Source organism: Sturnira hondurensis, unplaced genomic scaffold (genome assembly GCF_014824575.4).
Source record: "Sturnira hondurensis isolate 20B ecotype Veracruz unplaced genomic scaffold, ASM1482457v3 Scaffold0021143, whole genome shotgun sequence".
NCBI classification, from domain to species: domain Eukaryota; kingdom Metazoa; phylum Chordata; class Mammalia; order Chiroptera; family Phyllostomidae; genus Sturnira; species Sturnira hondurensis.
The window spans coordinates 14,548,918-14,572,808 of NW_028093774.1; the positions used below are offsets into that span (position 1 = coordinate 14,548,918).

Sequence of the window (23,891 nt, forward strand, 5' to 3'; positions counted from 1 at the left end):
CATGAAGAAATGAATACAATCATTGATCCAAAATACAAATTGAATCTTATTTTTGAATCTATATGAAAATTTAGTTTTACTTTTTAATGTAAAGTTATCTTTCTTTGTAAATAAAATATGAAAATACTAGATTAACTCAAATGTGAAAATGTTTTATATATTTTGCATTAGATTGCTTAAAAGTTCCAAATTTAATTCTTTCAAAAGTAAATTTGTCTTGGTATAATGTTTTCTCCTTAAGCGAATTTCTGTTTCTTCATTTAATATTTAAGAATGTATCATTTTATTATTAGATGTAAGCTTCATCAATACATTATCAAATGTAGTATTCATACTAAAATAAAACTATAATAAATATTCTGAGTTATTTTAGAGAAGTATTTAATCTGGTTATTGTCTATGTAGCATTGCTTATGGAATCTTAAAATACATATTTCAAAGTATCGGGACTATACGACAATTTATGCCACTAATGCCATTTATGGCATGTCACGTTTCTGGAAGCACACTCTGAGTTTATTGCTCAAGAAGTATATTAGGAAGTGGTATGGAGATCATTACTGAGGAAGGAAGGGGAGGAAGCAGGGTAGGGGAGAGAGAGAAAACCCAATGGCCTCCCCCACCCCAATGGGAAGATCAGGGCTGAAATGTTTCTTCACAGCCATCCTACATTGATTCAAACTGGCCAGCTCTTTTTAGCTCCGCCTTTAGCATACATGAAATATAGGCTTCAGGAAGAGGAGGATGGCCTCGCAAGTCTCTGGAGGCTATCCCAAATGAGGTGAAAGTTGAACACTTTTTGCTGACCACACTCCCAGCACCCGGGGCAACAAGAGCCTGATCAGTGGCTCTCCATGGTTTGTTTTGGTTTTGGTTTTGGTTGGTTTTATTTGTTTGGGGATGTGTACACAGGATGCTTTATTCTCCAGAGTGATACATGCTCTGGTGGGTTGGGCTTGGGCCAACATCCCCAGATGCACAGAACTAAATAAAGTGGATCTCTGAGAAGAAGTCTGATTTGATGAGGGAAGGGAGATGGGGAGGATAGAGATGGGCATTACAACCAGGGATGTGTTAAGTCCTATGCTGGTTCCAGTCTGGAATGCTGGCAGGTAAGGCAGCTCTCAAGATGGTCACTTCCAGGCAGGGGATACCTGCCAGACTTGGAGAGCCTTCTGTACCACATCTTTCCACCTGGAATCTGACATCTGCCAAGCCCAGGCAGGAGCCCCTGGCTCAAGCAGACTTATACCAGTCTTTGTCCTTTTCATCAGTTGTACATATTCTGGGCTCATGAGAACAGAGCTGTGGTTGCTCAGTGCTGCAGCCCCCCCCTAGTCTTCATCATCTCTCTGAAATGGTGGGTATGGCAGTGAAGCCCCAGGGCCTGGACCCAATCCTGGATATCGACAACTACATTTTCTCCATCCCCCGCTGGTGTCAGTTCGGGATTTTGGTTCATCAGGGGCTGGTAGGAGTAGCCAACCAGGCCCACCCTGGTTTTCTTTCGTTCTTCTTCAGGCTCTTTGGTGCTCCAATCCCCAGTACCTTCTGTAGGGCCCTGGTGCAGCCCTAGTTCCTCAGTCTGACTGGGGAAGGTACACTCAGAGCCCATGGTGTCTCCCCCTAGAATTGTGGTCATCCAGGCAGGGGCTTCACTCCCCTCTCCATGTCTACTGCGGTCCACCTCTTGTGCTAATCTACCTGTCTACCAGACTCAAGACACCGTCATAGCAGTCACAGTAATTGATGAAGACATGGATGATAAATGATACAAGATGTTGACTGACAGAATTTGAGTCACATGTCCCTTGAGTACGTCACACATGCACAAGGGGTATGACGAATAAGTTCCTACTCTAGGTACACCAACAATCTAGTAGTTTATACAGGTATGGAGAGACAAAATAATAGTGTGAAAATTAATTGAAAACATGCACTGTTTAGTGGAAAGAATGCCTAATGTTCAGAGGTTGGAAGGCTGGACTTGCTTGCTTAGCGGAGTGTATGGAGAGTTTGCTTTATAGGGTAGGTTTTATGTTATTAGTGTCTGCAAGGAACAGAAAAATTTACCTTGGACCTCTTTATTGCAAGTGAGAAGCAAAAGCTAACAAGACTGGAAGACGGAAAAAGTTTAGAAGAACAGGTTAAAAGCATTAACCTCAGAAATAAAACCCTGCTTAATGAGCTCAAGGAGGCTGCTGAGGTTTTTGTTTTTTCACTGTTACATCTCTAACAATGAAAGGGATTCCTAGAACCTCACACACAGATCAGGAACTGTTTGTACAATAAAGAGCTCTTTGTGGGTAAGGACTCCCCTAACAATAGTCCTGCAAGGTCCTAACACCCACCTTATAGAATTACTATGTGGGTTAACTGCTGTAACAGCGAGAGCTGAAACTGCAAAGGTTTCAAAAATTTGGGGTTTTTTCCTTCTATATAGGAGAAAAAGTTGGCAATCCAGAGCTGGCGGTGTGGTGCCATCCTCCTCAACATGAGGATTTCATCTCTGGGTTCAAGGCACTGAGCCTGCTCTAGCCGTTTCCCTGTAAGTGAAGGAAGAGAGTGCAGAGCGAGCACTTCCTCCCTGAAGTGTCTGCACCAGACGTCGCTTGCACCACTCCAGCCACACTCACTGGCCAGGACTTAGCTCCTGTCTTCCCCTATCTAGAAGGAAGGCTGGGGAATGTGTTTTCTAGCTGGGTGATCATGCCCTCAGCTCACACTATGTGGGTATGACACTGTTAACTAGAACTGTGAAGGGTGGATACTGAGAGAAAATATCAAACTTTGGTGTCATACATTAGATAGTTACTTCTTTTTATTTTATTCCAAGCTGTCATTTTTTTTTTGCACTCGCCATACCAGTATCTCCTTCTTAATCGCTTCACTGAATTTTTCTCTACATTAAAGGTTGGAATTTTCCAGAATCAGGTCCTTGGCCCTCCTTTATCTTGCATATCAATATATAATTTAGCTATGCTGAAAAAGTGTGGAATAATTCCCACAATGTCACACACCATCTTATTTACAAGTCTCAGATGCACAGTGTCTCTGTATGTATTCTCTATACTCAGGACCTGTTCTCTTTTCCTGCCGCTTGGACCTATCCCTAAATATCCAACCACCAACTCAACATCTCCAATTAGATATTTAATAGGTATTTCAAATCTAACATGGTGAAAATAAAGCTACGGATTCCTACCCCTCTAAAAACCTGCTCCCAACTCCCCACATTCTTTTCAAGCTGAATAAACTGCATCCTACAAACCCAGTTGCTCAGATTAATAAATTAAGATCATTCTTGATCCTTGTCTTTTCAATCCAATATCCCAAACAATAGTTTTAAAAATAAACAGCTTTATCTCTAAATTATACCCTGAATCTGACCATTTTTCATCTCTATTGCTTCAACTCCCATCTAAGTCACCATCACTTCTAACCTATAAATAATCCATCTTTGCTGAGGCTCCCATTTCCAGTTCCCCTTATTGGCTGTACACCCTCCACATAGCAGCCAAAGTAATTTTTTAAAGTTTAAATCAGGTCATTGTTCTCTTTTATTTGAAAAACTCTAATAGCTTTTCATTGCTCTTTGAATAAAATCTACATATATCTCTCTCCATTGCCCAAATCAGTAGTGGTAGTCAAAATATTTATCACCAGGGCACAGCATGAATACTAATGAGCAGACTATGCCCAGGTCAGAGCTGAAGCAAAACCCCAGAGGCTGGCTGCTCTAGATCTCATCTTCCTTCCAGTTCTTGATGAGAACTACGTGATCCCAGCAATGAGCTGAAGTCATTAAGTATGCATTCTGAGAGCTCCACTCATTGCCTATTTAAGCAATCAAGCAATAAACAGTTCAAAGTTTTAACCACCAGTACTTCTCAGTATGTACCCATGAATAGTAGCCCCAATGTATGAAATTCCCTAAGGCCGGCAATCAATATATATCTTCCTCTTCAATTTCCCCTGTACCCATACTACCCCTTATTCAACCAATGCATCTATATTAGCAATTTTTCTGTCTCTTGAACATATGAAGTTTCTTCCAATATCAAAACCTTCCATTTTCCATTCCCTTGTTCCAAAAAATATTTCCCTGTATCTTCATATGCCTGTTTCCTTCTCATCATTCAGACCTCCAATCACATGTCACCTCTTCAGAGAGCTCTTCTCAGACCACATTAGCTACAATGTCTCTATGTGTCACTTTCCTCTTTGTAGCATTTATCGGCATCTAATTTCACTGTCTATTTATACCCTAATAGAAGCTCATGGTTTATATTTCCCCTATAGCAGGTATGTATTTAATGATTGACTTTCCTTTTTTAAAGATTTCATTTATTTATTTTTAGACAGAGAAGAAGGGAGGGAGAAAGAGGAGAGAAACATCAATGTGTGGTTGCCTCTTGTGCACCCCCTCCTGGGGGCCTGGCCCTCGATCCAGACATGTACCCTGACTGGGAATGGAACCAGCAACCCTTTGATTCACAGGCCAGTGCTCAGTCTGCTAAGCCACGCCAGCCAAGACTAATGATTGCCTTTCTCAATACTCTTTTTCTACTCTGCGTATATCCTTTGCTAACTTTCAAATCCAGGTTATTTGGTGTCACCTATTAATCAGAAATAAATGTTTGCACAATAGTTGTTGATGTCAAAACAGCTCTTTATTTTCTAACATCACTTCTTATGTTTCACTTTTAGCCTCATCTCTTCAATTTTCTTGATCTTTTCCACCAAACTGACGTTTATCAAAATCTGTACTGAAAACCAGCTATTTTTGACTAATTAGAAGAAGTGAGACAACATAGTCTATTCTCAACCTAAAATTTCAGCTTTTTATATCATTTATTTATTTAGGAAAATTTTATTGAACTCTGCTTGGAACCAGTACTCTACTAGGTGATAGAGATCAGAGATGAATGAAGAAATAACCCTTGCCCTGAAGAAACTCACCATGCAATGGAAGTAAACATAGTCAGTTCCACCTGGAAACAGGCATGGCCAGTTCCAGGGTCCAAGCTTGCATGTAAGACACTAGGAAAATCACCAAGAGCAGCAAGGAGTGAATGTTTTCAATAACAACTCATTGATTCTCACAGGTCAGGAGTCACCCGAAGATGGCAAAGCACCAGAATAACACGTCTGTTGAAAACTTTCCTAGAGTTGGACAGAATTGTAACTGGAATCCTGCAATGTTTTCTTCCAAGCTCTCAAAGATTCTTTTGTTAGAGGAAAAATATATATAAATCTCTGCAAAATGAAACTACACATTTCTAAGGGTTGCTGATTTAAACTCTGAAGGCATTCCTTTTTAGGGCCAGCTCTGTGAGAGGAGTTTGATGCTATAATTTGGGATTTTACCTTTCATATATATTTCTATCTCTTCTTCTATCATAAATAGATTTACTCACCCCTTGTTACCATTATCAAATCCAATAGTGTAATTTGAAAGACATATATTCTTTAATATTGCAAACACAGGGCATGGAAGGAACTCAATTCTCCTGACTCCAATTTTCTCTTCGAGATCAGAGTCCCACTGCAAGACAATGAGGGACCTGAGCTAGAGGGCAAACGGGTAACTCTAAGGACTGGGCCCCCGAAAACTACCCGATCCGATCATTTTTCATTCTGCCCTCTCAGAATTGTGAAATCCCTTCTCCTTGTCACTGCCACCTTGCTACTTTTGTTTTACACGTCTTTGCAGATTGTCACTTGATCACACCCTACTGCACCCTTCAAACCTGCCAATTAGCAAAAACATCTAAATCTGCATGGAAATGGGTCTTGTAAATTAAGTAGTGGGGCGAAACACAAATTTGACATATTATGTTGATTCTGAACTCTATTTGAGTTCAGAGTTACCACTTTTTTGTAAAGCTTGCATTTTTTTGGTCTATTTCTATTCTCCTCTCAAGTGAATGTAATATATTTGAAAGGTGTCAAAATAGGAGCAGACTTACATTCTTTATTTAGGTCATGGAGCAGATACAGCATCAGTGGCAACAGGAAAGTATCTCAGAGTCACTTAAATAAATGTTTGCACACCCGGGGTCCCTCCTAGAGACATGGCATGATCCTTCACAAATATTCTAATCTCTATGTCTATAATACGCTATAAAACAAACAGCAGATCCATAAATAAGCTAAATCTGAAAGAGAAAAAATCAACGAAAGGAGAGTAGAAGAATGTGTATTGAGCATCACTGATTTCACCAATGAAAAGTTATTTCTGTCATCTGATATACTAATTAAAAAGCCTATTTGGACTGATCAGAAATAAACCTAATGTGTGCATGTGTGTATATATTTATGTATATATACATGTGTGTATACATATATACATATGCATATATATGCATGCATTATACATATATCCCATCATAGTAATAAACAATATCATCTTGGAGTTATATGTATATATTATTAAGGGAAATCATAGTTCTTCATGTTCATACAAACAATGGCAACAACCCAAACCACCTAGTCCCAAAAAGGATACTTTTGGGTCTCCAAGTATTGATGGAATTTCCCAATGAAAGAAACTGCCTGTTTTTAAAATATTTTTGAGGTTTAATTTAGACTGAATAAGAGGAGTTGTTCCTGTGTTAAATTTTCCTTGGAGAGTCAATTCACATTGACCAAGCTTATCTCCCTCTTTTCGGATAAATTCCTTAGGAGTGCTAAATAAAGGAAACGCGAGCATCTGCATTGTTAAGCAAAGCCCGTGAGGCAGAACAGTCCCCTGTCGCCCTTGTAAAAACAGCAAGGCTAGTATGATTAGTGCCAGTCCATGCGTGAGTAACTCTAATGTTCTGGATCTAAGAAATAAAAACATTTCTATTCACAAACTCAGGCTGGGTTTGTGAATAAAAATATTTCATATGCCTTGACAGATGTGAGATTTTGGAGTGAACTTACCAGTGTAAAAGGAACCAATCAGATTTCCAAGAGTTGCGTCTACGATAAAATTTAGAGAAAAGCCCTGCCTCTAGGCCACAAACAACATTTTTGGCAAGAATTTCATCATGATGCTCAAGTTCAAGACAGAACTGTAATAGAGAAGTACTATTATTTACTATTTTCCTAGAAGTTATCACTATAACAAGCAAGAAAACTAAATTAAATATAGAAACATTGGGACAGCAAACATCAAAATTATGATTTATATTAGGAATCAGATTCCCTAACAGAAACAAAATGAACCATAAATGAACAAATATAACAGTCAAATAAACTATCTTTAAGCAATGCAATGACTATCCTAGACAGAAAAAGTACAACTGGCCGTAAAAAACAGGAGAGTTGCCAAACACTAACCAAAAAGAAGTAATCAAAAGAAATAAGACGATTCAATTAGGCAACTGTTTTCAAAAATAATCTTAGAAGACTCAATAGATTTAACTATGCTAAAATAACCTCACAGGTAACACAGAATCTGGACAGTCGAATAAATAACTTTCCGAGTGTTCCATAATCGGGATAAGGTCATTTGGATTCTGTCCTTTGGGCTGCCCACGCATATGGATGTGAGTTTGTAAAACCGCAATTTTTCTGTGGCCAGAAAATCCTATGTACCTTGTCAACAAAAAGAAAACATTTTGGAGAGTGTCATAGTTCTATGAGAAAAGTTAATGTAACTAATAGGAGGATAAGAGATTTGTTTTCAATAGGGGTAATAATAGTTTAAAAGGTGAAAGATTTACACAATCTGAAGAGGAACCGGAGTGTAGGTAATATTATTTTAAATCAACACACCTCTTTTATTATTAACAACTGACCAAGGAAAGATCTGTCATACTATAAAACCCTTTTAAAAAGTGAAGAGATGAGAATTCATTCTTTCTGCAGTTCTTTCCTAGCTACAGCACAATCAAGTCCATAGTGAAACAATGTAATGCAGAGAAATAAACGACTACTTTTACCAATATCCTTACTTTTCCATATTATTTTCCTACATATGAATCTATGTAAAAACACAATCAGGTTGACAATATAGAGAGAAAAAAGTTACCATGAGTCCCAAGTGTATATAAATACATGTAGTCAGTCTTATTTCAGTGTCTTTGAAGACAAAATAACACTGTACCCTCAATAATTACAATAAAAATTTTGTCAAATATTGTCCATGTCCAGAATATGTAGCAATACACATTTGTTATTGAATGCTTATATTCTTTCTTTATAATATTCTCATTAAACCTTGATTAAATCAAGAATATAGTATTAGGCACATGGTACACAGTTCATAATTGTTTGTAGAACTTGAATTTGAAGCAGGATTTAGGTTAATGACCTGTAACTCTAATTGATTCCCTTGTCTGGCAACAAGAAGTTTGTTTGTTTTTTTTTCCCCTTTCTTTTCATTCCATGACCCCTGAGGTGTTCTGGATGGTTGGAGATGAGATCGAGACAACATAAACATTTTCTTTGGGCAAGGCTTTCTCAACATCCCTGTTTGGGGATAATAGCGCATGAGTTTTAATTAAGTGTGTAGTCTTACCATCTGTAAGCATCTGGAGTCTCATTCTGTTTGTTACAAGGCTAAAGCCAAGTGCACCGGGTCCAACTCTTCTGAAAGTACAGGCCATGTAGACCGAATACCAGGGTAACAACCCGCAGTTCACTTTTCCCCCGTAAAGTCACTTTTCACTGCACAGAAACTTCATAAGTCTATGTATCTGTTTTTTCCCTTTAATAACATGTCAAATTTGATATTTTTTATTTTTAGCCAAATAATTTTAAAGTACAATTTGCTGAGATCATTATCTACATGACTGATAAAACAAAAGCATTGTTTTATTTACAAATAGGAGAACCACACAAAAGCTATTACCATAAAATTCATTCTATAGTTTGCTATTTTTAAAAAGAAAGAGGACTGATTTTACCAACATTTTCAAACTGAGAGAATATTTTGAACAAATAAAGCAGTGACTAACATTTTTAAGGTACCAAAAAAATCACATCAAACAAAAAAATCATATCAACTGTTTCTAAATCATCCAAAGTCTGTGATCTTAAAAGTACAAAAACCCCATTGTCATAATATAATTTAATTATCAGTGATACTTGCCATAGATGGTTGAATACATATTGAATTTAGACTTCTAACTATTGTCAAAAATATTGATCAAATAACTTGCATTTCTGAAATTGGCAACAATGCAATATTGTTGAAAAACATAATCTCTAGACTTAAATGCTAGCACCAAAGTAATTTCAATAGACTGTACATACTTTCAGTTAGAAACATTTTTAGCAGTTTATAAACTAGGAGCCTTTTGTCAGTTAAAGAGCAATTTACATTTTAAAAGATTATAAATTACTCTCTTGGTGTTAAAAAACACTTTTTATTATAAATATAACATATGTTTTTTTGCCCTGGCTGGTGTAGGTCAGTGGATTGAGTGCAGGCCTGGGAACCAAACAACCGCAGTTTGATTCCCAGTCAGGGCACATGCCTGGGTTGCAGACCGGTTCCCAGCAGGAGACGCACAAGAAGCAACCATATATTGCTATTTCTCTCTCTCTCTCTCCTTCCCTTCCCCTCTAAAGATAAATAAATAAAATCTTTAAAAAAAGTATATGATATGTTTTAGTTATGTACTGCTATGTATCAAACTACCTTTTCCAAAACTTGGTTTAACAGCTATTTTTTTCATATGCCATCATTTTGAGGGACAGGATTTTGCCTAGGAATTAGCTGAATGATTCCTTTTGATGTGACATCAGCTAGGTGATTAGATGATAGCAGACAGATGGTCCGTTCCAGATGACCTAAGGCAGCTTTGCTCATGCATTTAGCCTCACTGGTGATACCTAGAAAACAGCCAGCCAGACGACCTACCCATGGCTTCCCCTGGTGGTTTGGGTTGCCTCACAGCATGGCACCCCGGGGTCATGGGAGGTATGTGAGGTCTCAGGACTCCAACAGATTGTTTTCCGAAAGGCTCGAGCAAAGCTGCAGGGCTTTTTATCATCTAGCCTTAACAAGTCTCAGAATGTCATATATTCGGCATTTTGTTGATTAGACAAATTACTAAGAGTAGCCCAAACTCAAGAGTAGACATACACACTGTCCCTCAAAAGGAGTAACAAAGCATTTGCATCCATTTGTAATCTGGCATAATATACAGAAAAAAGTGCACCTCACAGGAATGCACAAATTGACACACTTCTACATACCGACCACACCCAAACAACCCACACCCAGGTTAAGAGTCAGAATATTGCCAGTTCTCCAGAGTCCTGCTGCGTTTCCTCCTTTTCGGTTATAAGCCATTCCCTCAACAATAACCTCTATCTTAACTCCTAAACACATAATTTGGTTATTCTGGTTGGTATAAAGGGAGTCACACGGACATCTTCTTTTGGATCTAGCTTTGTGTTCAAGTTTATGTCTGTGAAAACCCCTACATATTGTGTAGTTTCAGTATTCATTTTCATTGCCTATTGTATTCTATTGTGAAAATATAACAAATTTTATTTATCCATTCTACTGTAGAGGACTATATATATATATATACACACATATATACATATGTACATACATATGTATATATGTATATATATAAATATACACACACACATATATATATGCATATATATTCCTGGTTTGGGCTATTACTTAAAACTACAGAAGTCTTCTCATTTGCAGACTTTTTTTTAATACAAACTGGGACTTTTCTACAATATCATATGAAACAATGAATTTTATAATATAGAATAAAAGTGAACATCATTTTCATAATTTTTTGCTTGCATATTCTCAGTACCTATTTCTAGTATATGATGTCAAAATCTACAACATCCCAAATAAATGATTTTTAAGAAGGAAAGCATTCTTTTCCCCAAAAAAGCTACTTTGAGATATTACCATTTTTAATCACTGGGCAAAAATACCTACATGTTTATTCAGGATTTCTTTGATTTTAGACAAAAGATATCCAAGATCAGAAACTATTCATTATGAGCTTATTACCATTATGTTTTTCACAATCAAAACATAGTTATTATGACAAATGTCAGCACTTGTCATGTCTACCCCATTCTCTCCTGCCTATGGTTTATGTTGACTCCACTTCTTTAATAGATCTATTTTTTAGTTAAATCTAAAGAGTAAATTACAAGGGTCACAAAAGATATAAAAAAGATAAACCATGGGAGAGAGTTTTCATGGAACAAAATGGCTGGATTTCGGCTAGAATGATTCCTCATGGTTGCCAGTGTACATGAGAGGGACCGAAAGCAAAGAGGAAAATTGTTGTGATGGTTCATTACTCTTCTCTGGACACGCCACCCTTTAAGACAAATTCTTACGACAAGGCTAGAATTTTCAAAATGTTAGAGACAAAGCTATGGCAATAATTCTCAATTAAATAAACAACTTCATTATTAAAAAGACACTTTTATATAATTAGTGCCACATCACAAACCCTAAAGCAACTAGTGGGAGCAAACTCACGGTGGAGCTCAGTGATCTGCTCACACACGCACGAGCTCTGACCCTCAGCCACATGCATAGCTGTTTCCTGGATTATGCTACATTTCTGAGGTCAGAATCGCAGAAGCATTACTAGAAATGTCTGTGTGTGTGTTTAATATTTTTAGACATATTTCAGAGTCTCTGGCAAGTCAAAAATGTAGCTAAGTGTTTACCCTGTATGTCTCATCTTTATTAAATTAATAAAATTGGGCAAATGGGTATTTTCTTTTATGTTAAAACAATACATTGGACCCTCTTCCCCTTGTCCTCATAACTTTTTGTTTAGTTTATCACTCTATTCCCATGGATTTGCAAAGTTGGAAGTCAGTAATGCTAAAACAAAAGAAGCAATTTGCAATGATGGATTATTTTTACAAGATAAATTTCAACACAGTATAAATCAATTTCTGCTAATGTTACAACTTTTTACTTTTCGCCATTTAGTAAACAAATGACAGCCTATATTCTACTCTTTCCATTCACACCATCAACTTGCATATTATTGGAGATTTCTGTATGTATTATGAAAAGGACAAAGTTTCTGGAAAGACGGGTTAGGGACAAAATTCATCCCCAACACTTAATAGCTGGTTCCTCTTGAGTAGTATTCTAAACCTGTTTGTATCACACTTTTCTTCATTGTGAAATAAAGATGATCAACACTTGTAGATAGATAGTGCTTAGCAAGTTACCAAAAGAAGCAATGTGTAGAAAAATCTCCTAAAAGAAAGATTACTGGCACCCATCTGTAGTCAACACTTGGTGCCAGGTCAAATTTTGCCCTAAAACACTTCTTCATTGATAAATCTAGAAAATACTGTATCCATTTTTAAAAACCCCAGCAGCAACACTGCCTCTACAAAGTTTCTTGACCTCAGTCCTTTCCTGTATAATTGACAATTCTCTATTCTTCATTTTTACCTATTAGAGTACCTTAAAAATGCATCACACTTTTGTCTCTTTATTCTTATAATCTATCTTCCTTTCAACTTTTTAGGTGAGCATAGGAATATTTCTATTCTTATGGGATTCCTATGATAGGGTTCAACTACAGGTTCTTAACAAATACTTGGGGCCCTGGCTGGTGTAGCTCAGTGGACTGAGTGCGGGCCTGCGAACCAGATGGTCGCAGTTCAATTCCCAGTCAGGACACCTGCCTGGGTTGCAGGCCAGTTCCCAGCAGGGGCCAGTTCCAAGCAGGGGATGCACAAGAAGCAACCATACATTGATGTTTCTCTTCCTCTCTCCTTCCCTTCCCCTCTAAAGATAAGAAAAAAGTTTTAATTTTAAAAAAAAACAACAAATACTTGGAAGAATGAAGAATGGAATGAATGCACAGTATCAGAGTTCAAAGCTGCAAAATAGGAGCCTGGGTAAATATGCAACTAAGGGAAGCTCAGGACAGAAGGAACCAGCTTATCAACTGTTCTACAGACCAGTAGTTGAATGTGGCTACACTTACATGATTTCGGTAAAAAATACTGCTAATATCTAAAACTGTATTTCCATTTTGTAGGTCATGCTTGAGGGGGTATGTGCATACACCTGTGTATAAAAATAATGTGACGATATTACTTAATTTAATAACCTTTCTATTCTAAGAAAATAAATAAGAGATAACACATTACTAAGAATTTCCAGTAGGATTATTTTAATGGCTTCCCTCAATAATAAGACTTTAGATTTGTGGTCAATAAAATGCTGTAAGCAGTTTAGATTTCTCTCATACATTTCCTTGGAGAAAATTATGGTCCTATATCTCCATACAAAAAGAGGGATTGTGTAGTAACTGCAACAGTATTTACAAAAGTTGGGTTTTTTCCTGAAGACACAAGTGAATGTCAATGCTGATATACAATGAGATGTGACCCCAGGACCAAATTATAGCCAATGGAATGTGGGGTGAAGTCATGGGGCAGACTTCCAGGGCAGACCCNAGGTCAAATTTTGCCCTAAAACACATCTTCATTGATAAATCTAGAAAATACTGTATCCATTTTTAAAAACCCCAGCAGCAATACTGCCTCTACAAAGTTCCTTGACCTCAATCCTTTCCTGTATAATTGACAATTCTCTATTCTTCATTTTTACCTATTAGAGCACCTTAAAATTGCATCACACTTCTGTCTCTTTATTCTTATAATCTATCTTCCTTTCAACTTTTTAGGTGAGCATAGGAATATTTCTATTCTTATGGGATTCCTGTGATAGGGCTCAACTACAGGTTTTTAACAAATACTTGGGGCCCTGGCTGGTAGCTCAGTGGATTGAGCGTGGGCCTGCGAACCAGACGATTGCGGTTCGATTCCCAGTCAGGGCACATGCCTGGGTTGCAGGCCACTTCCCGGCAGGGGCCAGTTCCAAGCAGGGGATGCACAAGAAACAACCATACATTGATGTTTCTCTTCCTCTCTCCTTCCCTTCCCCTCTAAAGATAAGAAAAAAGTTTTAATTTAAAAAAAAAACAACAGATACTTGGAAGAATGAAGAATGGAATGAATGCACAGTATCAGAGTTCAAAGCTGCAAAATAGGAGCTTGGGTAAATATGCAACTAAGGGAAGCTCAGGACAGAAGGAACCAGCTTATCAACTGTTCTACAGACCAGTAGTTGAATGTGGCTACACTTACATGATTTCAGTAAAAAATACTGCTAATATCTAAAACTGTATTTCCATTTTGTAGGTCATGCTTGAGGGGGGGTGTGCATACACCTGTGTATAAAAACAATGGGACAATATTACTTAATTTAATAACCTTTCTATTCTAAGAAAATAAATAAGAGATAACACATTACTAAGAATTTCCAGTAGGATTATTTTAATGGCTTCCCTCAATAATAAGACTTTAGATTTGTGGTCAATAAAATGCTGTAAGCAGTTTAGATTTCTCTCATACATTTCCTTGGAGAAAATTATGGTCCTATATCTCCATACAAAAAGAGGGATTGTGTAGTAACTGCAACAGTATTTACAAAAGTTGGGTTTTTTCCTGAAGACACAAGTGAATGTCAATGCTGATATACAATGAGATGTGACCCCAGGACCAAATTATAGCCAATGGAATGTGGGGTGAAGTCATGGGGCAGACTTCCAGGGCAGACCCACAGGATACTTCCTGTGTGGTCCTTGGTTTCTCCCACCAGCTGTACAAGATCTGGGGTGTTATGGGGCTACAAGGCAGAAGACTGCAAGAGATCTTGCTGACCAAAAACACAGTTTGAATCATTACGTGATTGAGAAATAAAGTTCCGTTTCATTCGGCTACTGAGACGTAGTCATTTTATTATAGTAATTAGCTTACCCTAATTCAATAATATTCTGTTAATCATTTTAACTAATTAACTTTTTAAAAATTAACTCTACATTAGTATAGAAGTTTTCCCTTTTCATTAAGAATAAGCTTCAAATATGTACCAAAAACAAAAGATTTGTACAATAAAACCACCTACTATCACCTAGTTTCAACAATGATTAACATTATGTTATATTTGCTCTGTAATTTCTCTATCTATAGAGACACAGATATAGATATCTTTTTATTTTTAAATTTAAATGTAATCTATAGATATAGTGCTTTGTCTCATAATACCTCAGCTGCATCTCCCAAGATAGAAAAATAATGATGATGACTTATAGAAAACCATTCCACATGGCATGGGGAATGCAGCCCGGCCCCTTGTTTCGGAAAACTGATAGGGAGCTTGGTCAGCAAATGGGACCCAAGCCCAGAGATAGGTTTTCCCACAGGGAATCAGGCCTGCATTGTACCTAGGCTGCTTTGAGGCTTGCTTTTAGCTAAAGCTTCCTCACCCTGATTGAGGTAGCAAATGTTTACTGCATATCTTTAAAGTAACTTCCTAAAATCTATGCTAAACCTCCCAAGAAGAGTGTAACCAGTTCGACCACTTTTTCCTTTGCATTTGCAAATATCCTTCTTCTTTGATGTAATTAGCAACATCCTCTCCTTTGTTTTCTGTAAAGGTAACCACCTAAAGAGAATCTTTGCATAGTAAATGGGGACCATCCTTGGTGTGAGGTGCCTAGAAAAGCAATAAAAGCTTGCCTGGGCAGGGGTCAGGGGCCTCTCCCACTCAGAGAGTGGCCACGCTGCATCTTTTTCTCCACAGGACTTCTGTAACCTGTGTGGATTTGTTCATCGCATCCACAGCACATGAACCCCCGCATCAATGACTTTGAAAGTATCAGCCAGTATATAATCTACACTCAAATCCTTAGTTATTTCAAAATTTGCATTTTATAGCTGCTTTTGATCAATCATGATCCTAGTCAGGATTCTGCAGGTAGTTATTATCTCTTTAATCTCTTAAACCAGAAGAACACCACCTCCCCCTGCTTCTTTGTCATTATCTTTCTCCTAGATTAGTTTTCTGTTGTATTATTGTAATAAATTACCATAAAGTGCATGGTTTTAAACAACACAGATTTATTCTTTACCAGTTCTGGAGATCTGAAGTGTAAAATGAATCTTATGAGACTAAAAATCAAGATGTCATCAGGGTGGCTTCATAAGACAGTCTATGAAACAAGCCACTCATTACACCTTCCACTTCTAGAGGCTGCCAGCATGCCTGTAGCTCCTGACTACCTCCCTGTGCTCCCGTAACCACATGACCTTTTTCTCTACTGCAGTCAAATCTCCCTCTGTATCCATCCATCTTTTACGGCATCAACACGTTCATTGACCGCTCAGATAAACCAGGAAAATCTGTCTGCGTCTTAAGAGCCTTAACCGCATGCGCAGACTTTTTTACCATATAAAGTAGTGTTGCTGGTGGAAGTCAGCCTCCTTCAAGGGATCATGAGAAACGCCTTTCATGGGCCCATAAGTGGGAGATTGTATCATAGCCAGATTTTGGGGGGATGGAAATAGGAGGTTGTCCCTGTGCCCCAGCTCTCTCCATTCTGCCATGGAAAAAGCCCAACCACTGTCATCAGCAAGGCCAAAACAAAGACCAGAGTCCAGAGTTTCTGTTTCATATTAAAGCTTGGTCCTTTGGAACCCAGGCAGCTGCTAAGTGGTGTCAGTCCCCATCCAGGCTGCTTAGCGTTGCTCCTGGCTGTACTGATGTACCACAGGCCTGGAGCCTGTGTTTCCAGCCCCTGTCACTGCTAGACCCTCATGATTGCTATGGAGAAGACATGCAAACAAATGGGGTCAGTATGTGTTCCTGAGTAAGAGAGTTTCTTTGTTAAACTGGGTTATATCATCATGGGCTTGGATGGACCAGGTACTCTTTTGAAATAACCAATCAACTTCCCAAGCTTTTATATGGGTCCACCCCCTTGCCAATTTATTCCTTTCCCAGGTTAGACTGACAGATATCTATGGCCAAGCACCTCTTTCTTTGCCATTTCAATTCATACTGGGCATACGTCTATTTCCCCCCACAGTCCGAGTGAGCGGACCAGGGAGATTGAAAAGCTGATCCTTCCTCCCCGTACAGGGGAAACAGGTTGGGAGGGTCATTGTTAATCCTCTCTGCAGAGTTGTAATCTCCTGGGAAGTGTGTGAAGAGGTAACTTCCTGGTAAAGCAAGTTTATGCTCTCCAGTTGATTATGCTTAATACTGTCTGATTCCCTTTGCTTTCTTTCTTTGTTAATATTGAGCTAACTACCTACAGTAAAAGTAACATTCACCGTTTTTGAGAATTAAGATTCTTTTTTAATCTCTGGACATCCTGGAAAGCCATTTTCAGCCTATACAATGTGTATTATATAGATTCTTTGAAGAGACCAGGCCAGTTGTCTTTCAGAATGTCCTACATTCTGGATTTGCCTAATTATTATTTCACTATGTCATTTTACTTATTATTTTATGTCCTGTGTTTTTTTTAAGATTTTATTTATTTATTTATCTTTAGAGGGGAAGGAGAGAGGGAGAGAAACATCAATGTATGGTTGCCTTTCGTGCGTCCCCTGCTGGGATTTGGCCTGCAGGGAACCGGCCTGCAACCCAGGCATGTGCCCTGACTGGGAATCGAACTGCGATCCTCTGGTTCCCAGGCCCGCGCTCAATCCACTGAACTACACCAGCCAGGGCCATGTCCTGTGTTTTTTATACAATAGAGATTAGCTATGAAGACTTCACGAGAGCTAGACTAAAGACTTTTAGCAAAACTAATTTATAGGAAATGCTGTGAACTTCTGGTTATATCACATTGGAGGGCAAGGACTGTGTGTTCTGCATCCGTGACACTTTGATGACAGTGTTAAGGCAGTCACTCTCAGACATCTCTGGTATAATTTTCCTTTTGAAATCATCAAGACATATTTGGGGATTATATTTGGATACTCTGTGAGCATCCTATTTCTTAATGTTTTATCTAATAACTTTAGTGAACTTTGATAATCCTACTGTCTCACTTTTTTACTTCCATCTCCTGCAGATCTCTTAAAACTTTGCAAATCTCTTCTTTCTTCTATGACAGATGTGGTTCAATGAGTATAATTTAATCTTTCTTTGATATAGAAAATCTCATAAGCTCGGGGGTCCTCTTCTGAGCATTAGTTTTTTTCAACCACTAATACAGTAACAAAGAAGAAAACTCAGCTAATTTAAGAGGTCCTGTTACAAGAATCCTGATTTTAAGAGCTTTGAAACAATGACCCTTTTCTATCTCTTATGATGATTTCAAAACAAATAGTCTTTGGACAGAAGCCATAAATAGTAATGACATCATAGGTATATCAAAAGAGATCCTGACCTTGTCTTCTGTTCTTTATATTATAATAGAAGGTTATCACATTTGGAAAGTTGGGGTATTCTGATATCCAGCCACATGTTTTATGTTGGCTGGAATGACATTGCCCTGATGTGGAAGATTCTCGCTGAGGAGCTTATCAGACTCATTTCCCTGGAAGGAAATGCTTACGGCCAGATGGAGCTCACTGAGAATGTGGTCATGATCACCTTTCTATTTTGTTCTCATTCTCAAAAAATTACAATCCTCTTGTCAGCAGAGAACTGATTGAATTTTTCCAGGAAATGTTATTTGATTGAGCCCTGGTGTCAGAGTCTATTGTGCCCATCCCCCAAACTAACCCCATGACTGATGATTAAACGACTCTGTTGCCAGAGTAAGTCACACTGCCTAGAGCAACTGCACACAAGATGCTGGCCAGCTGTTTCCTTTCTCCACTAAATACTGACTGCAAAAAAGAGAAAAATTGTTAGGATCAGGGCTTTGGGTTAGACCAGAGTAGCTTCCTGACTGAAATGTATAACCAAGGCAACCTCTGTGATTTTATTTCCTGACTATAGTCATGAGAAAGTGATAGCCAGATCATCAAATACACCAAAATAAGATGGAGGAAAAGACTGATCCTTTTGAGTTCAAATATTTTAGGTTGTATAATTTTCCTACGAGAAAATTACCCCATACCAGAGAGTAAATTAATGTTTAATTTTATTTGATATTGGTTTTTGTCTTCTTTCACTACAGAAGGACCATCTACTTAACTGTATGGAGTTGACAGGGAAAAATATATCATTTCAAAATCTCTGAAAGGAGCTAAAGAGAAGGAGATTTTTCAGAAAAAAAAGACTGGCAATATTCATGATATTTGGGTTTATGGCCTTGAAATATAAAAGTTGTTCTATCTCAGAAGGAAGAGCATCATCGTGGAGTCAGGAAATGTGGTGTATGTCGGTCCTCAATGTACCAGGGGCTGGAATGATCCTGGCGCAATGCCCCTGCTGGCAGCTTGAGCTCTGGCAAGCCTGTGCCCCTGCCTAAAAGAACCTCACCACATGAAGCTCTTCTCCATGGGCTCAGTCTAGGACAGGCTTCAGGATCTGGTGGCTCTACCTGTGATATTTGGAAATGATCAGGGATATTCCAAGAAATAAGTCCCTAAGCACATGATGGAGTAGAAGCAGAGGACCCAACCTCCACTTTTGGGCTCTGATCCTGAAGTCCTCTGTCTGGGCAGAGGGACAGCAATGGTCCTCCAGCCCAGTGTTCCTGACCCTCAGCTGTCCCCTGGGGGAGCCTGTTCAAATATACTGCTGGAATGCAGAGTCAGGAAAATTTTCATTTTCCAAAAGCTCCCTAGCTGATCACTCTGTTGCCAGCACAGAGACCACACTTTCCCATCTACTGGCTTCTTTCGCCATCTGTAGCTTCTTTCGCCATCAGAAAGACTCGGCGTTGGCTCTTTCAGTGAGTAACCCATTTCCCGTGACAGACAGGAACATTCCTTTAAGCAGTGCATGACCAGCTCTACTGACCCTCTTAGCCAGGAGGGCCTCCCTGCCTTCCTCTCTGTGACCACAGAAAAGGGAACACATCATAACTCAGAGCCCTGCAAACTACCAACCTTTCTACTTGGTATAGCATGAGGTTGAGACACAATTTGTTCCTGAATAATTGGTCATCATTCAGGATGCACATTTCTGGCACCAGTGGTCATTCCGTGGATCATGGAAAACACTTCCTAAGTGACTTGCTAAGACTAGCATTGGTGAGTTGTCTTTTATCAAAGCAAAATAGGCCCGAGTTAGTCCTAACTCCCCCACTGGGGTCCTCAATGCAAAAGCAAGACTATAGAATGAATGCAGGCCGGGTTAGAGTCCTAGAAAAGGGACTCTTTCCTTTTCTGGGACTCTACACACGTAGGTGTCTTACACGTCCCTGATCTGGGTTACGTATTTCTGTGGCACATAATTAGCGGTACTCAAAATTGGGTACAATGATACCTAATTTCATAAAAATATGCCATCCCTTCATTTTTATTCGTTCATTAAGACAACATATTCTTGCTGTTCATAAGATTAAGAAGTAGGAAAGGGGACTAAGAAGAAAGACACGGACTTTGGTTGTCACAGTTCCATGCGATTAGGTGGGGAAGGCAGATACTAAGTATTACTAACGTAAGTAATTACTAAGTACCCTTTATTAGAGCATGCTATATAGGAGGCAAAAAGAGCATGTTATATAGGAGGTAAAGTTTGAGCAGTACATGTTATACATGTATTCAACATCCATTCAACAGATCCATTGATCCCCCACTCTGTGAAGGACACATGAAGCCATCTGTCAGGCCTTCTAGAACAGTGCGGTCCAAAAGAACTTTCTGCAATGGCAGAAATTGCCTATAGCTTCTGCCCGAGTCCAGTATGCAGCTTCTAACCACATGTGGCTCTTGAGTGCTAGAAATATTGTTAGTGTGACTAAGGAACTCTTTTTATTTGCTTATAAAATTTTTTTAAAAGTCACATGTGGCTAGGAACTACACAACTGAACACCCCTTGCACTCTCTAGGCTAACCCAAGGAAAATACATCATTTTGTAGGGAAAAGAAATTAAGATAGAGGGTTTATTGAGAACCTGAAAAGTTTGGACAACAGATGGAAACCTGATAAGGCAGAAAGCCACACATTTAGTTCATACTCAACACATTTCCAGCTTTTTTATTGTAACCTTCTGCTTCCTCACTGTGTTGTTCACTTTTTACATAGGCAACGTATTGATGCCAAGACCCTGCTCTTTCTTGCCAATTTGTCTGCCTCTCTGACTACTTGCCCCAGGAGCTTATTTATGGCTTGCCCCCAAAGTGTTCATTATTCATCATTTTTTTTGCCTTTGGAACTATTCAAGTCTATATTGGTCCTCTTTTGGCTTCGATGTATACTTAAATTCACATTCATTCTAAATTTTCTTCCTCAAATTCATGTACCAGAAAAATAGGCACACATTTGATTCAATATTGACCACCCTAACGATATTTTTACACTATTAAAATGTTTTGATTTTTAAAGCATACCCATACTTATTATGTAAACAACCCAGTGAAGTCTGTCGGGTGAGTTAGCCAATATCACACAGCCTATTTATATTTATTTGTGCCATTGCTTAGTGTGGGTCCTTCATGAGAATGCAAGCTTAGTAAGGACAAAGGCTTTGTCCATGCATTAATATCTCCTCACTGTCTAGCCCTGTCTTGCCTAGAGAAGATGCTCAGTGAATATTTTTTTGGATACATAATTCACCGAAGATCTGACCTCCTGTAACACAGACCATCATCGATCATATTTTCTAAGTCTTTGTGAAAGGGGTTTGTATTATCTTTTAGTTCTGTATTGTGAATTCCATGTAAGTTATTGCACAAAGTTGCCAGCTTTCAACTCTTTTCCCAATAAGGGAACAACAGTGGTGTGTCTGGCACACAATCACTCACTCATTCATGTTTGAAAATGCACTTGAGAACCTCTCACTGCTAGCCACACTGGAACAATAATGGAGGGAGAATACAGAATGAGACACTAGGGTGCCAGCTGGTACCAATGCGATGTACATTCTGTCCTGGCAAATTGCATTTGAATCAAAATGCAATTAAAATTGAGCTTGTCATCTTTAGATATTTTTTGGAAAAAGATTCTGTCAGAATAATTCTACTTGTATTCACTCCAAATTAAGGGCATTAATGAAACAAAAATAAAAATGACAAAAGTGAGTGCTAACTTTATGTTTTGCAGGATGGAGACGGGAGCAGTTTCAGTGAGGTTAGCATTCAGGCAAGCCTGAGCCCAGGTATGTGTCAGTCCATCAGTTAAATCCAGGAGAAACAAATCAGGTCCCTCTTCCTTCGTGTTAAAATTTGGCATTGCTTTGCAATAGCGATTCATTCCAGTATGTGGGAGATGGGTCACCCAAAAATGATCACTGGCCTCAGAAAACCAAAGCAAAGCAGAGGGGAGGGTGGGAAAGCTGCCTGCACGGTGCCTGCTATCCATCACCACCATGGACAGAGAAGAGGTGGCCCTTTAATAGAACCTGGCTAATTTCTTTAGAAATTTCTCATTAGGCCAGCCCTTCCTTAGCTGCTTCTCCATTAAAATGTGATAAATGAATTCTGCCATTGCCAATTCCAGCCTGTCCTTCTTTCCCTTAATGAAATGAAGACACGTCATGCTGGCAAGCACTCAGGACGGAGATAATTATTCACAGGATGTTGGAAGTGCTACAGTTCCCCAGCCTCTCTCGTCCTCACCTATGCTAGAGATGAGACCTTCAGAAGCCTGGAAGGTGTTTGCCTGGGGATTCATTTTCATTTTACCCAGGAAAAATATTCTATGAGTCTGCACACTGTCTCATGACTTTTTATACATTTACCTATCTCAGATAAGTGTGTTTGTGTGAGAGAGGATACAAGTTTGATACTTGCGTGTACTGATTTTAAATATAAATCATTTGAATTTAATATTGTCTTAAAGTAGATTTTTTAAAAATTGTACTTAGTGGTTTTTTTTAATTTAAGCATCATGTTTATTATCTAAAAAGAAAAAATATGGTGCTGCCATACTTTAAACGTTCGTTTCCCCTTTAAGATAACTTCTAAACCTGGATAGCCACAGCATGCTGACCCTGACAATGTAATTCATTATTTTAAGATTTCTGACACTGCTGACTTCCCTTCACTACCTTTTACTGGTATCATTCATTTGATTGAAAATTACATTTCCTATTACTTGATACATCTCTGCCATTGGGCAAAGGTAACAGATTTGTTCTCATCATTTCAAAGTCTTTAGTCTTTCATGTTTCTCTTTTCTCCTTTTTTCACAAAAATACACAATTGAACCTACTGTTGTAAACGGATCTGAAATTCATGTATTCTTAAATGGAAATGGGTGCCATTTTAAAATACTCCCTCTAGAAAAGAAATTTGCTAGTTGCCAGAGAAGAAGTCTTTAATTTTTTTGAGGTTAAACAATCTATAAATATGTACAAACAGGTTTTTCTGTATTGTTCACTCTTGTTTCTCTCTTGCAGGGCTTCCCAGGCAGCCACTGTCTCTACGTGAACCATGTGCAGGTCTCACAGGCTGCTCCCATCCTACACAACAGCATGAAAATGGATGGGTACCACAACAGCGTCAGGAGAAATTGAACACTCCAAATTTTAGGGAGCTCATCACAGAGCAAAAGCATTTACAAAGTAATATTTTTTCTCTTGGCTTGTGTATTCCAGTTATTTATTAATGAGTTTATCATATTTGTAGGCATTTTCTCTTTGTTCCTGAAGAAGACAAACAACTCAATTTTTTGATAAGGTAACTAAGCCCAGTCTTAGTTTCTCAAATTAATAAAGCTACTTGTCTAGCAAAAATATCAGATTTATTGTCATTTTTAAATAATTTTTTTATTTAAGTCTTGTTCAAGTACAGCTTTCTGTCTTATATTCCCAACCCTCCCTGCCCCCCGCCCCATGCTCCCCGCCTCCCTCCCATTTCCGCCCCCCCACCCTTAGTTATTGTCCATGAACAAGTATAAAGGACACATGGTCATTTTTAATCTTGTCTTCAAAATTGTCATTTTTGTCTCTACCTCCATTGGAAGTAGGCAGGGAATGTTACTTCCAGACTATATA

The 23,891-nt window shown here is 38.5% G+C and overlaps 1 long non-coding RNA gene and 1 pseudogene across 1 annotated transcript; one reads left to right on the forward strand and one right to left on the reverse strand.

The window, feature by feature from the left end:
- Positions 1-1,015: 1,015 nt before the first annotated feature.
- Positions 1,016-8,600, reverse strand: LOC118976713 (male-enhanced antigen 1-like; annotated as a pseudogene).
- Positions 8,601-16,522: 7,922 nt separating this feature from the next.
- On the forward strand, positions 16,523-23,561 carry LOC118976893 (uncharacterized). The gene is made up of 4 exons (XR_005064368.1): positions 16,523-16,673; positions 21,998-22,052; positions 22,850-23,017; positions 23,524-23,561. It is a non-coding gene; the product is annotated as an uncharacterized LOC118976893 (long non-coding RNA).
- The last annotated feature ends 330 nt before the right edge of the window (positions 23,562-23,891 follow it).